This window comes from Myotis daubentonii, chromosome 1 (genome assembly GCF_963259705.1).
Source record: "Myotis daubentonii chromosome 1, mMyoDau2.1, whole genome shotgun sequence".
Taxonomy (NCBI): domain Eukaryota; kingdom Metazoa; phylum Chordata; class Mammalia; order Chiroptera; family Vespertilionidae; genus Myotis; species Myotis daubentonii.
In genome coordinates this window covers 50602543-50618576 of record NC_081840.1, presented here as the reverse complement: position 1 = coordinate 50618576, position 16034 = coordinate 50602543, and positions in this window count along the sequence as shown.

Below are 16034 nucleotides of genomic sequence, written 5' to 3'. Positions count from 1 at the left end.
CGCTTTATTCAAAATAATGTCCATCGCTAGATACACATTTTCCCATCTTTCAGGTAATTTGTGCATACCATCCCAATAGAACTTTTCTTGGTTTGAGGCAAACCATTCAGAGATCCAATTTTCCACTTCTTCATATGTTTTGAAGTGCTGCTCAGAAAGTGTGTGTGCCGTCGATCTGAACAAGTGGTAATCTTAAGGAGGAAGGTCTGGTGAATACAGCGGGTAGGCTAATACTCCCAGGCAAGATCTTTTAACATGTCTTTAACTGGTTTTGAAGGGTGTGATGGTGCGTCATCATGAAGCAAAATTATTTTGCCATGTCTTCTGGCCCATTCTTCTTGTTTTACGATCAAAGCGTGTTTCAAATTGATTATTTGTTGTCGGTAGCAATCAGTATTAATTCTGGTTTTAGAAGCTCATGCTACACCACACCTTCTTGATCCCACCAAACGCAGAGCATTGTCTTCTTTCGGAAGCAATTTGGCCTCACAGTTGATGTTGATGGTTGACCTGGATCAACCCATGATTTTGTGCATTTGGGATTCTCAAAATAAACTCACTTTTCATCATCAGTCACAATTTGACACAAAAAGATTTTCGTGCTGTTGAAGCAACATTTTACTGATGACTTTTTGGTTTTCCATTTGTCTTTTGTTCAGTTGATGTGGCACCCATTTTTCTTCCTTTAAAATCTTTCCCATTGCATGTAAACAATTGGAAATTGTTTGCTGAGCAACGTTTCATCTTTCTGCAAGTTGTTTTTGAGTTTGACACGCATCTTCATCCAATAATGCTTGTAATTGCTGGTCTTCAAACTTTTTCGGTTGAATTGGACGTTCTTTGTCTTTCACATCGAAATCACTTTTAAAGCATTTAAATCAGCATTCACAAGTATCGTGAGATGGAGCATGTTCACTATAAGCGTCCCCAAGTATATGATAACTTTCAGCAGCATTTTTCTTCAAAATAAAGTAATGAATTAAAACTTCCCACAGATGCTTTTTTTTTGGCACGAAATTCAACATTTCTAAGAGTAAAAATATCTGTCATGTTAACACCTTCAGAAAATTTGACATATGAAGTTTTGAAGCTTGCTGTCAATACAACAAAATAGCATACATATCAAATCGCATATATATCAACATATGTGTAACTCCATCTATTGAAAAAAATCTGCATTTTTTTTATTAGTTAAGGTATTACAAATGTGTCCTCATCCCCCCCCATTAACCCTGACCTCCGCGCCACCCCCCGCCCCGCACACTCATGCTCCCATCCCCCTGTTGTCCATGTCCATTGGTTTGGCTTATATACATGTATACAAGTCCTTCGGTTGATCTCTTCCCCTTACCCCCGCCCTCCCCTACTTTCCTTCTGGGGATTGATAGCCTGATTGCTGTTTCTCAGTCTTTGGGTCTGTCCCTTTTCATCAGGAACAACATAGGTTGTTCTCTATAATCCACAAATGAGTGAGATGTGGTATTTATCTTCCTCTGACTGGCTTATTTCACTTAGCATAATGCTCTCCAGTTCCATCCATGCTGTTGCAAAAGGCAAGAGTTCCTTTTTTTTTTTTTTCCGCAGCATAGTATTCCATTGTGTATATGTACCACAGTTTTCTAATCCATTCATCTGCTGATGGGCACTTAGGCTGTTTCCAAATCTTAGCTATGGTGAATTGTGCTGCTATGAACATAGGGGTGCATATATCCTTTCTGATTGGCATTTCTGGTTTCTTGGGATATATTCCTAGTAGTGGGATCACTGGGTCAAATGGGAGTTCCATTTTTAGTTTTTTGAGGAAACTCCATACTGTTCTCCACAGTGGCTGCACCAGTCTGCATTCCCACCAGCAGTGCAGAAGGGTTCCTTTTTCTCCACATCCTCTCCAACACTTGTTGTTTGTTGATTTGTTGATGATAGCCATTCTGACAGGTGTGAGATGATAATGCATTGTCGTTTTGATTTGCATCTCTCATATAATTAGTGACTTTGAGCATGTTTTCATATGTCTTTCGGCCTTCTGTATGTCCTCTTTTGAAAAGTGTCTATCTAGGTCCGTTGCCCATTTTTTTTATTGGATTGTTTATCTTCCTTTTGTTACGTTTCATGAGATCCCTGTAAATGTTGGAAATTAAACCCTTATCGGTGGTATCATTGGCAAATATGTTCTCCCATGCAGTGGGTCTTCTTGTTGTTTTGTTGATGGTTTCCTTTGCTGTGCAAAAGCTTTTTATTTTGATGTAGTCCCATTTGTTTGTTTTCTCTTTAGTTTCCATTGCCCTAGGAGCATTATCAGAGAAGAAATTCCTTCGGCATATGTTTGTGATTTCGCTGCCTGTGGATTCCTCTAGTATTTTTATGGTTTCCCATCTTACGTTTAAGTCTTTTATCCATTTTGAGTTTATTTTTGTGTATGGTGTGAGTTGGTGGTCTAGTTTCATCTTTTTGCATATATCTGTCCAATTTTCCCAACACCATTTGTTGAAGAGACTGTCTTGACTCCATTGTATGCTCTTGCCTCCTTTGTCGAATATTAATTGGGCATAGTGGTTTGGGTCAATTTCTGGGGTCTCTATTCTATTCCATTGATCTATATGTCTGTTCTTGTGCCAGTACCAAGCTGTTTTAAGAACAGTGGCTTTGTAATACAGTTTGATATCTGGTATTGAGATCCCACCTACTTTGTTCTTTCTCAGGATTGCTGCAGCTATTCGGGGTCTTTTTTTATTCCAGATGAATTTTTGGAACGTTCGTTCTAGATTTGTGAAATATGCCGTTGGTAATTTAATGGGGATTGCATTGAATCTATAAATTGCTTTGGGTAGTATGGACATTTTGATGATGTTGGTTCTACCAATCCATGAACACGGTATATTCTTCCATCTGTTTATGTCTTCCTCTATCTCTTTTTTCAGTGTCCTGTAGTTTTTGGCATATAAGTCTTTTACCTCCTTAATTAAGTTTATTCCTAGGTATTTTAATTTTTTTGGTGCAATGGTAAATGGGATTGCTTCTGTAGTTTCACTTTCTGTAAAAAATCTGCATTTTTAATTGGTACACCTAGTAAAGCAAACAAGATAATCTGTATTAATATATTTATGTATATCCTTTCAGATTTTTATATACATTTCTACATAAATAGCACATATGTGTTTTTATAAAAATGAAATAATTTGTAACAAATAGTTATTAATTTAATTTTTTCTTTTCATTTCAAAATACTAGTATATCATGAACTTGTTTTTAGGTCTTATAAAATTCAATAAAATTTTTAGTATGGATAATTTATGTACTAATAATTCCTTATTGAACATTTAGGTTGCTCCATTTTTTTTACAGTTAAATGACACTTAATAGAATGCTTAAAATGTCAGAAACATAGGACTAACATTTTCAAACAATATTCTAGTTAACATTTTCAAATAATATGCTCAATATATTTTCCTTCAACACTTAGGTGAAATGCCTCTAAATAATTGGTCCAGCTATAATCTGATGAAAGTGTAAAAAAGATTATTTCCCTGTGTTTCCAGATTTTTGGATAATCTTTAGTGTATTTTTGATAATCACTTGTTTTTTCCATGTATCTCCTTGAATAGTCAGATATTTAGACTTTTAAAATTTTGGAAAATAATTCAGAGGGAAAAAGTATAGCTTCCATTCCCTAAGTAGAAGGTATCATTTGGAAAGTGATAGATTAGTTCAGAGCCACCATTAAACTTATGCTTTGTGGTTTCTGACTTAGGTATTATGTTTAGAATAGGCCTTCCTCACCCTAAAATTATAGAATCAGTCATAGTTGTTTCTTGTTTCACCTTTACAAAACATGAACATTAAATCTAATTGGAATTGGGTCTATATACTTATTAGAATGAGGGAATCTGATTTTACTAAACTGATGAAATAGTTTGCCTAATATCATATATTAAATATTCCAGTAATTCTTGAACTGTACTAGGTCTCAATCAAATGAATGTTTGCCTTCAGAGTTATCTTAAGTTACCCACTTCATTCAAATTTCTATTCATAAATCGTATGACAAACCTTTATATCCATTCACAAGCCATCACTGGACAAACCTCTATTGAACAATCTTGTGAGTCAATACTGTTGGACCCTGAGGGTACAGATAAAAAATACACAATGTCTACCTTCAGGGAGCTCACTGACTAGTTAGGGAGAGTGGCAAATGAAGACACTCAACACCTTGGTGGATTGAGGTGACTTTGGTACTTCCAAGGTGCAGATAAATAGAAGGTAGTTAAACAGATTGGGGGGTTGGGAGGTGTGGTCAGAAAAGAAGATTTTCTAAAGGAAGTGATCTTCAGTAATAAGAGGAGGAGCTTTCAAGCAAAAGGAATGGCATACACAAATGCAAAAAGTCTGCTGGGAACTGCACATTTTTATCATGACTGGAGCACAAACAGTGAGAGGATGAGTCAGTGTGAAAGGCCAGTAATCTGTATATATATATATATATATATATATATATATATATATATATATATATATATATATATATGGCTAATATGCTAAGTATCCTTCTGCCCATCTGACCGGTTGCTATGACATGCACTGACCACCAGGGGGCAGATGCTCAACGCAAGAGTTGCCATGATGCGCACTGGCCATTTACAGAGAAACAGCAGCACGGACCTGGTGCCAACAAACCAACACTCGGCTTCCCACAAGTGAGACACAGGCCCTGCCACCACCCCAGAGTGACAGCCCACCAAATCACAGCCGACGCTGCTGAGACCCCATGGCCAGCCTGGAAACTGTAGCTGTGGGTGCTGGGTAATGATGTCATGTAGCAACGCCTGGCTTCCTCTTCTTAGTGACTAGCCTCCTTGGAATTTCTTCAGCCCAGGAGCACGACTTGCTTTATAGCCAGGTGGAAACATTTCACACTCTAACCAAATGTCTGTGAAGCATTTTCCTGTGTCTCATCTCATTTGATCCTCACAGAAGTCCTGGAGTAGGTAGATAGGAGACTCACTGGAATCCTATTTTCTTTTCATTACCTGGAAAATGGGTTATTTAGAAAGTTTAGAAACTTGACCTGACTGAAAAGAAGAAAGAAATGGTGGACCTTGAAAATGACTTCAGGTTTTCTCACTGCGCAGAATATCGTCAAACACTGTTGCAGATGAATATTTTATTCTTTGTTCTCCCTGGTGATCTACAATAATAATCTGCTTTGTGTTGATATTTATTGCTGTATTGCTGACTATCACCTGAAAGAGAAGTTGGGGGTTCTTTACTGGGCTGGAAAAATTTTAGCTAAATCAGAAAGCAGGTCTAATAAGCAAGTTTATTCTATCTATAATAATAAAAGCATAATATGCTAATTAGACAGGATGACTTTCCAGACGTCGTTCTGCAGGCAGGCAGAGGTGGTTAGGGGTGATCAGGTAGGCAGGCGAGCAGTTAGGGGCTATCAGGCAGGCAAGCGAGTGGTTACTAGTAGGGGTGATCAGGCAGGCAGGCATAGGGGTTAGGGGTGATCAGGCAGGCAGGTGAGTGGTTAGGGGCGATGAGGGAGGCAGGCAAGTGGTTAGGAGCCAGCAGTCCCAGATTACGAGAGGGATGTCCGACTGCTGAGTCTGTACCTGCTCCCAAGATCCACCCCAACCTTAGACTAGAGGTAAGATAAGAGATGATAAAGAAGACAAGAAATAATGAAAAAGACATTTAAGACACCCTGAAGAAAATGCTTGTGTAAGTTTAGGTTTCAGAAGGCATAATGTACATTAAACAAAACTCTTGAATGCCATTACACTCTTCAATGTATAATTTTACAGACAGATTTTTATTCTTGCCTATGAGCATACATGTTTAGTGATGTGTGGCAGTTCACTCATAATTTTTGAAAAGTATTCTTTTTACATGGGCTGAATATGTCTTTGCTGGTTGAGCTCGAGGGTAAAACCAGATATAATTATATAGTCATTTAATTATTTATAACTTGAGTCTGAAATGAATGTACATATATTTTTTCACTTATTCACTTTATAAAATTCAAAATTAACCTAGAAGCAGTTTTGTCTTTGGCATGGTGATAAGTTTCTTTTCTATAATGAACCAGTATAAAAGAAATTATTCCAGACAGAATTTGTACTTCCATACTTCAGAAAATCAAATTGAACCTACACATATATTACACATCACCTTGTGTGATGCTTCCACATTCCACGAGCACATAGAGGGAAGCAGCAGCAAACATTTCTAAGAAATATAGGTTGGGGCAAAAGTAGGCTTACAGCTGTGACTTTATTCTTATATTATTTACTAATTATTGTATTATTTTCCATACAAACAACTGTAAACCTACTTTTGCCAAACCATGTACTTCCATATGTACAGTTTGATTATGGCCATTCAAGGGGAAAACTAAGCTTATTTGCTGGATAATTTTAGTTCACAGGACTTTAAGGATTCAACTCATTCAGGGAATTACCTAAGTTATGGATTGAAGTCATGTGAGAGCAAGAGTTCAGATTTAGACTAGTCATGTTGATGAGAGATGTGCACTTCATCCAACACAAGATAGGAAAGGCTAGTATTACTTTAGATCATTCATCAAAACTCTTAGTATGAACCAATTGTACATATTCAAGTCCTCTGTGAATACATTTCTGCAATGTCATAAAGGAAATGTCAAATGAGTTTAAAACTGAGGGTATACATTTTATAATATAAAAGCATAAGATTTGGCAAAATCATAACAAATACATTGGAGATCATGCTTATCATTTGGAAAGAAGACAATGGACAGAGATCCATCTAACTTGAATAAGGGTAATTAAAAAATCATTCCATTTATTAATTAATGCTTTTATAAAAGTACTGAACATAATATCACATGCTTGGCTTATGACTAAAATAAATATTAATTTCAAAGAGGGAAGTAAATTTCACTCTTCTTTAAGATTTGAAATGTTAGTAGCAGTACAATCATAAATATTTAGAAACAAACAAATTAGTAATAGCCCCCAATTAGGAAAAAAGCAGAATTTGATTGATCAATTGATTGCTTTATTGATCATTTTTTACCAGTGATAATGCTTTTTAAATTCTTTCTGGGCTGGGTAAATAAAAGCGAGAATTGATAAACTAAGGTAAACTATTCTGCAATCAATTATAGTCCCTGCAATTAGATTAACCCAACATTAATTAGAACACTGTCATTCATCAAAGCATCAACCATTTATTCTGCATCTTTAGAGTCAAAATACAATCTTGTTTCAAGAAAACAAGTGCATTTCAAAATACACCAATCATTGTTGGGCTAATTGGGAGTTTCATTCTATTTAATAAAACAAAATGCTAACATTGATCTATATAAGGCAAATGCATTTTTACTTAATCAAATATCAAAAATTAAAATTTACTATTGAAATGGGCTAAATGTTCTGCAAATGTGTTTCCAAAGATACTTAACTTAGTTAAAGTAACTACCTCAACTGAGAGAATCTAGGTGATTATATTTTAAAACATTGGAACTCTGTAGGTAAAATGTACTAATTCAATTATTTTTAATAAATTTCAGTACAAATGGGGAGAAAATATTAATATTATAGCATTATTTTTCATTTACATGTTTCCCCTATGATACTTAAAAAATACAAACACTTACTTCTAATATAATTGCTAAAGCACCAAAATATACTTTACTAAGAAAACGTTTCCAGTTTCAGGGTTTTAATGTAATGAGGAGAGACAAAATGACAAAAGTTTAACATGAGTTATCATCTTTAAAAGATCTTTAATCTCTAAAATTCTAGATTTAAAGAAAAATGTTATTTTTAAGAATTAAAATTTTTTAAAAGTTGACATACAATATTAGTTTCAGCTATACAACATGGTGATTAGACATTCATATAATTTATGAACTAATTACCCTGACAAGTCTAGTACCCATCTGATACCATACTTAGTTATTACAATATTATTATTTTATTTAAAAATATATTTTTATTGATTTCAGTGAGGAAGGGTGAAGGAGATAGAAACATCAATGATGAGAGAGAATCATTGATTGGCTGCCTCCTGCACACCCCCTACTGGGGATTAAGCTCACAATCCAGGAATGTGCCCTGACCAGAATCAAACTGTGACCTCCTGGTTCATAGGTTAATGCTCAACCACTGAGCCACACTGGCCAGGCTACAATATTAACTATATTCCCTATGCTGTACTTTATAGATTTTTTAAAAGTAGTACTAACTCTTCAGTAGACCACCTATTAATATGAGGGACTTTACATACATATATATGTAATTTATATAAAATTGAGATACTATTTCTTTTTTTAAAAATATATTTTATTGATTTTTTACAGAGAGGAAGGGAGAGAGATAGAGAGTTAGAAACATCGATGAGAGAGAAACATCGATCAGCTGCCTCCTGCACATCTCCTACTGGGGATGTGCCCGCAACCCAGGTACATGCCCTTGACCAGAATCGAACCTGGGACCTTTCAGTCCGCAGGCTGATGCTCTATCCACTGAGCCAAACCAGTTTCGGCAAGATACTATTTCATTTAACAATTTTACCCAGGCACTATTTACACAATTTATAAAAATTGTATATCATATGTCTTATGAGTTTAGTTTGGGATTTGGGAGTGTGAGGGTGAATTTGAATCAATAAGATGACTAATGCCTGAAATTACATTATTAGTATTTCCTTAATTAGTTTATGACACCGATTCATGTTTAAATGCAATTATTTTTTCACAGAAGGGTTTAACACATAAACCTTTTGCTAAAATGGAAGGCTGAGACTGGATTGGGATTAAGAGTCATTCTAGTCCTTATTCAGCAACAGTCTCTGTGACCTTGAATAAGTTGCATATCTTCACTAGAACTTCAGCAGTTTCCTTGCCAATAATTTATGAGGTGCCGAAGACTCCTTTTACCTAATTTAGCATTTTGCCTAAAGCGGGGCTTATCATTTCCTTTCCTTAAACTTCAGGAATTCAATAAAATGTTATGTGGATGTTAAACATCTGAAAATTACACATCTTACATGTCATCATGACATAAAAAAGAAGACAATCCATATACATACATATATCTATGCCAGTATGCAATATGCATTCTCTAAGACTAGGAAACAGGCCATGGCAAAGGGAAAACAGATGGCAGTATCAGGGAGTCTCAGGCATTGCTCTACCAGGGGTGGGCAAATTTTTTGACTCGAGGGCCACAATGGGTTCTTAAACTGGATCGGAGGGCCAGAACAAAAGCGTGGAAGGAGTGTTTGTGTGAACTAATATAAATTCAAAGTAAACATCATTACATAAAAGGGTACGGTCTTTTTTTTCAATAGTTTTATTCATTTCAAACGGGTCGGATCCGGCCCGCGGGCCATAGTTTGCCCACGGCTGCGTCTAAGCTGATCATTTTTAAGTTCCATTCTGAAAATGAGGTGTTCCTTCAAAGTTTAGTTTATGATTGCCTCTTCTTATAATAGTCCTTGCTTTAGTTCCTTATCAGACCTGGAGGTATCTATGGAAGACACATGCTGAAATGAAATCACTTGAAACTTATCCTTCTTTTTTCCTTTTAATAATTCTTTTTGTGTTTTGGGTATTAAAACGCCGTTCCCCAGGAAATCAATTTCTTGGCATAGCTATATATTATTAAAGTATTAATAAAAATGTATACTATAATTTTAGGTTCTTATAGCTAGGGTATATTTTCTAAACATGTCTTAGTGCCTCCTAAATAAGAGATCTTTTTGTTAAATTAATAAATCTATCCTAAATTAGCTTCTTATTTTAATCTACTCTGGGGAAAAAAAGTCACAGGTTGTGAACTTCACTGCCTGTTTCACCCCCGCAACCTCATAAATTGGCTTGGTGTTTAATTTTTGATCTAGGAAAGAATAATTTATTTTTCTCTTCATTTAATTTTAATAGTCAAGGAATAGTCTATAAAGATTGAATAAATTTAATCCTTCTGCCATTAGTGTCAAATTAATTCATTCTGGATGTGAGTAACTAAAGAAATACAGACCCCCCAACACACAGACAGAAACCTTTATCAGGTTTAATATTTTATGTAAATGATCCTACCTGAAAGGAAGGTTGTCTTGTTTTTCTCTCCTCCCTTCCGTCCTTGTTGGTTTTTAAACCTAAATTTTCTCTCTGTATTTTATAAGGACGGGAGTCTTCATTGGATCAGCTGTGTGACTTGCCTCCTTTGGGTGGAGAAATTAAATTTTCTCCTTAATAAAGCTCACAACCACATAACTTGTGTGGGATGCTCTGGCAAGGATAATATGGTCAGACCTCATGAGGATGATCTGGGTATGTCTTGTGTGCAGCAAGCAGATAGGATTATTGTAACTAGCCATTGGTTTCACACAACACAATCCATCTATATCACCTGGATTTGTCACCAGGAGATGACTTTCCTGAGCAGGAAATGTTGTCCCTACTATGGCAAAGTCCAGACACAAAAAGCTACCTAACTGGTCAACATCCAAATCATTTACAATATCCTTTCTTCCTTCTTTCCTTTAAAAAAAAAAATCAACATTTGGGGTTATATGGTTGATGTGCATATAGAATTTATAATGAACCATCTTAATACTTGAAGACTATAACAATCTAATATACTTTTCTTAATTTCTAGTGTAGCTATAAGTGCATACTGGCTATTACTAAACATGACTCATCAAGATTTAAGAAAAAGGTAATTTAGTTATCTCTCGTCAAGTCACTGTTTAATGTTACTTTCTATATTTGCTGTGATAAGCATTAAAAACTCTATATTGGTTGATAAATCATTGTTTAAGAGTGTCTAAAAGGTCCAGTAAATGGTATGAAATTGCCATAGTGTAATAAATGGTTATTTGATAATGAATGAAATTGTTTGAAAATACTGTTAAAATGTCAAGTTTAAACATATAGATCATTACTCAAGAGGAAGGCAAACATAGAAACCATAGTGACATCATAAATATACTGCAATAAACACATTTATTTATACCAGGCAAGTTGTAGGTATTTTGTATAAATGTGTACAAATTGATATATGAAGTTAATTTCAATCTGTAAAAGTAATTGCATTGGTTTAACTTATTTAACTCTCCTTACAATAATATTTATTGCAGAAAAAGAAGGTAAAGAAATAAATGATGATAAATAGATAAAATACATAGGAAATGGGAATTGTTTTACAATTTAATTATGTTGTCACATAAAATTATCACACAAATACACCAACCCGACAGCAGAAATACATTAAAACTCTATTCTCCAATGCAGGGAACATTTTTTTGTTGGCTTTTATTTCATTTGCACATTTAGAATAATTTTATTTTTTTCTACCAGAATAAAATGTCAATGTCAAAAGCAAAAAGGGTAAGCTGGGAACAAAAGTTATTTTCTAAAAGAAATGGTCTGCTTTGTAGAATATTGTGAAGATTGACCTACACTCTTAGGGCAACAAAAGCAACCCCATCCCGTGTGATCGGTATATTGAAGAAATGTAAACTCAGGTACTCACCATAGAAATTAAAGTTAACTGACTTGTTAGACTGGCAGAACTCACCAGGTGTGCAAATAATTTAGTAGCTGAACACCTTAAGTGGCATAACATATTTTGGGATAAATAAATATACATGGCAAAGATTCATTTGTTTTACAAAACCAATTCAAACATTTATTTCCTAATATTTACTGGGCATATGCTAGATGCAAGGGGGCATGACTTTGGCTCTGTCCCAGAAAGGCTAATCAGCTAGCAGGGTAGATGAGACATGTTCATGAGAAATAAACATTTATGTCAGGCCTAGTTATTTATTTGTTGATCTATAGGTTGGATTTTTATGCTCTTAGTTTCTCACCTATAAATTGGGACCAGAGGAGTGTCATAAAACTTTTCAGTAAAATTCCTAAAAATTGGCATCAATTTCTATTTCTGGTATCTAATCCTGAAACTTTTGTAACACATTTAATAATAGATATGCATGCACCATATTTAGGTTATTAGAGCAAGAAAAATTTATTAATCCTATAATGGAAAATAGAAAATTTAGTTTTGGAAAAATAAACATGATAATTAAAATAAACTAGTCAAAGGGAAAATTAATTTAAGCAATGGGTGAGAATTGCAAATAATTATAGCAGTTAAATGCAATTAGTAATTAAAGTGATTCTAAAACATATCATGCAATTTCTTTATAAGGGTCAAATACTTAACCATGCACAATAAACTATTTTTTTAGATGATAATTAGTCTTTATGAAACAAAGACATATTTCTTTTTCTCTCTAGTTTCTCTCAATGCCCATTCCAATGGAAAGTAAACGTGGGCTTTTTGTAGTCTGGAGGCTAACTAAGAGACTGTAAAAGCTCATAATGCTTGGATCCGAACAAATTGGATTTATTCTTCTGATTTGTTATAAAATTTGTAACGGGGAAACATAAATGATGAGTGAAAAACCAGAAGAAAGTTTTCATGGACTTAATTGATCAGACAGGGGCTTATCTGCAATTAATTATGCTGTTTCCTAAACGAAAGAAATATCTGATAATTTTCTGATCTTTGGTACTGGAAGAATCTTTAACAGGATACATTTTACAGAGTCATTTTATAGTATTGTCTGATGACATATATGTGTATATATATTTATTTTTTATTTATAGGATGGGGCAAAAGTAGGCTTACAGTTGTTCATATGGAAAATAACACAATAATAAATAATGTTACAAGAATAAACTCTGTGATTCGCATACTCACAACTGTAAACCTGTTTTTGTCCCACCCTGTTTTTATGTATAGGTTCTATTGCATGTACATCTTTCAATTGGTAGCTTTTTTTTCTTAAGTAGAACAAGCAGAAGGAATGACAGACATATAGTTTTACAAGTATTCAAATGATTTAAACATTTTGAAATAATGAAATAAAGTACAGTCACTTTTTAGTATACTTCAATTTTAATTGCTTTAAAGGATTGTTTTTAATAAGTCAAATTTAATCACAAGATAAATATGAACATGATTCTTATCAGAGAGGGAGCTATATCTGATTTTTCTTAATGGCATGATATATGATAATTAAAGTGTGTTTTAAATCTAAGCTCATTTTGACTTCAACTGCTGAATTCATTTATAAAATAAAAGAAGTAGACATTGAAATAGGTAAAATACAATAATAAAGGTAATTCAGACATGACAACAGAAAATGGAGATGCTTAAAAAGAAAATTTAGAGTATCAAATATTGATGAGAGTAGAATCATAAAATATTATTCCTAGAATGGTTTTCACATTCCTATAAATTAAATAAATTGACTTACTTCTGAACGTTAAGGTCTTCAAAATGATATGTATATACTGAAAATATGATCTTTTTTATTGGCTATGGCTACCGAGAGGGTCATAAGTAATGCCAGCCATTATTAGAATTTAGAAGACATCATTTATTATACTTCAGAATGGTCTATTATATACAATCGTTATTTAAGAAAATATTGAACATGGGATGTAGTTAACTTTTAACATATTGGAAATATTATTAATTTTAAATTCAAATTCCTCTATTCTCAAAAGGAGTGGTGTTTAATCACTTTTAAAAATGTATACCCCCATCTTGAATTTAAAGATAAAACTCAAGGAAGACAACCAATATAGTAAAACAGAAATGAGTACATCTCTGAATATAAGATTCCATCATGCTAAAATAGAGCTTTCACCTTTCATTTCTAATGTCCTCTTAGTATGAATGTTTTCACTAAAACTAGTGCTACTGTTATTATTCCTTCCTTTTCCACCAAGACACCAACTTCTCATTTGACGTATTTTCCTAAACTGTGACATCCGGGTGCCCGAGCGGTTTGTGTGCTGTTTATGAGATTGCAAGAAGAGAATAAGGTAAACCCTTGTCCTTTTCCTTAAGATTAGAGATGGGTCTTATAACAGACTACTCCCTCAATTAAACAGAAATTACATTCAAGTCAATTTAAGTATAAATAGGAGATTACCAGTTATATCTGCATTTTATATCAATAGAAGTATGAACATGGGAATGCTGCCACAGAACTTCCTAAGGAGTGGCCTGCCATAGGTACTTGTCTATTTTAGCTATAGGCAGAGACCTCTTTAAGATAGGGACGTAGGGATAAAACGGCCTACAGTCCCATGTTTGGAGTGGGTCTAAACTCTTTCAGGATTTAAGCAGCTGCTACTACATGGCGCCGAAGAGAGTGGAGATGGGTGGGTACTACCTGTTGTTGCTAAAAAGAGATTGGAGGCCCTGGAACACAGTCGCATGAATATGCTCTCTTGGCTTGGCAGCCCCTCCTTATTTCCAGTCCTTTTCCTCGCCCTGAACATGCCCGTTTGACATATTTTCTTTCCTCCTTTCGTATAATAACTGTTGTTTTTGTTGGATTTCTCAGTGTAAAAATAAATTATTTTACTTAATTTAATACATATATATTTTTTACAAAGGATGGGAGGTGAGAGATGGGAGAGGGGAGGATATTATATGCTATGCTTTGCCTCTAGCCTTGAAAAGCTGTGAAGATCTGGGCAAAGTCCTATCACTAGACAGATAACAAATCTACTACAGCAAGCATATCGAACTCAAAGGCTAACATGGGCCAAGTAAACAAGGTCTAAGTTTATGTGGCTGCAAAAAAACAAAAGCTTCAATTTTCATAGAAATGTAGGTTTATTTTGATAGAGACATGCTGATTACAAAGGGCTGAAATAAATGAGTCATCATAAACATAAAATAATAGAACATTTTAATAAAAATTAATATTTTTCGTGAACATTAACTTACCGGACACTGAATAACTGTACAAATCAATAAGCATAACGCAAATACTAGTAAACCTATTTTTCTTGTTCTCTGAAAGTGAAATAGTTTCTGTTGTGCACACCAAACAAGTCAGTCCAAGACTAATAACATGGCCATCGGCTGCTAAAATATTTGCTGCTAGTATGGTGGGGAGAAATGGTGCGCCTGTGCATAAGGTGTGTAAGGGAAATGAATGCAACATGATTATAGTAATCAGTCATTAGTGAATATTGTAGTTCATTATTAATAATTAAGTATAACAGGGTATTGTAAAAATTAAGTTACAAAATTTTTATTAAAACATTTCTTACATACTGTTATATTGGCTGGGCCACAAAAATAGTTGTTGTAAGCCGCATGTGGCCTGCGGGCTGTGAGTTTGACATGCTTGGCCTACAGAGTGCTTGTTGTATTGTAATTTGTTTTCTTAACTCAAGCTTATCAGAGTATAATTTACATACATTTAAATTCACCATGTCTAGATATATAGTTTCATGAATTTTGATAAGTGTATACAGACTTGCAACCATTACCACAAACAAGATATAGAATATTTCTATTATCCTGAGATATTCCCTTTTACCCACCCCCAACTATAGTCCCTGGCAACCATTGATCTACTCTTTGTCCCTATAGTTTTGAGAATGTCATATAAATGGAACCATAGAGCATGTAGCCATTTTTAAAATTTAAATTTTATTTTTCAACTACAGTTTACATTTAATATTATTTTGTATTAGTTTCAGGTGTATAGAACCTAAAACATTATAGTTTATCTAGCAGTTGATGGATGTTTGGGTTGTTTCCATTTGTTGACGATTTTGAATAAAGCTGCTATAAACATTTAGGTATAGGGAGTTTGTGTTTGTATATGTTTTTAATTTTCTTGAGTAAATACTTAAGAGTGGAACTTCTGGGTTGTAGAATAAGCATATGTCTAACTTTATAAGAAACTGCCGAACTGTTTTCTAAACTGGCTATACCATTTTTCATTGCCCCTATAATTCATGACAGCTCCACTTGTGCTGCATCCTTGTCAGCATTTGATATTGTTAGCTTGTTCTGATTTGAGCCAGTGTAATAGGCATGTGGTGGAGTATGTTGTAACTTAACTAAATCATTTCACATCTATAACATTTGATTCCATGAAGGAATTCAGTGAAGTTTAAATAATTCCGTCTGCTAGGAGCTTGTCTTTCAGCTGAG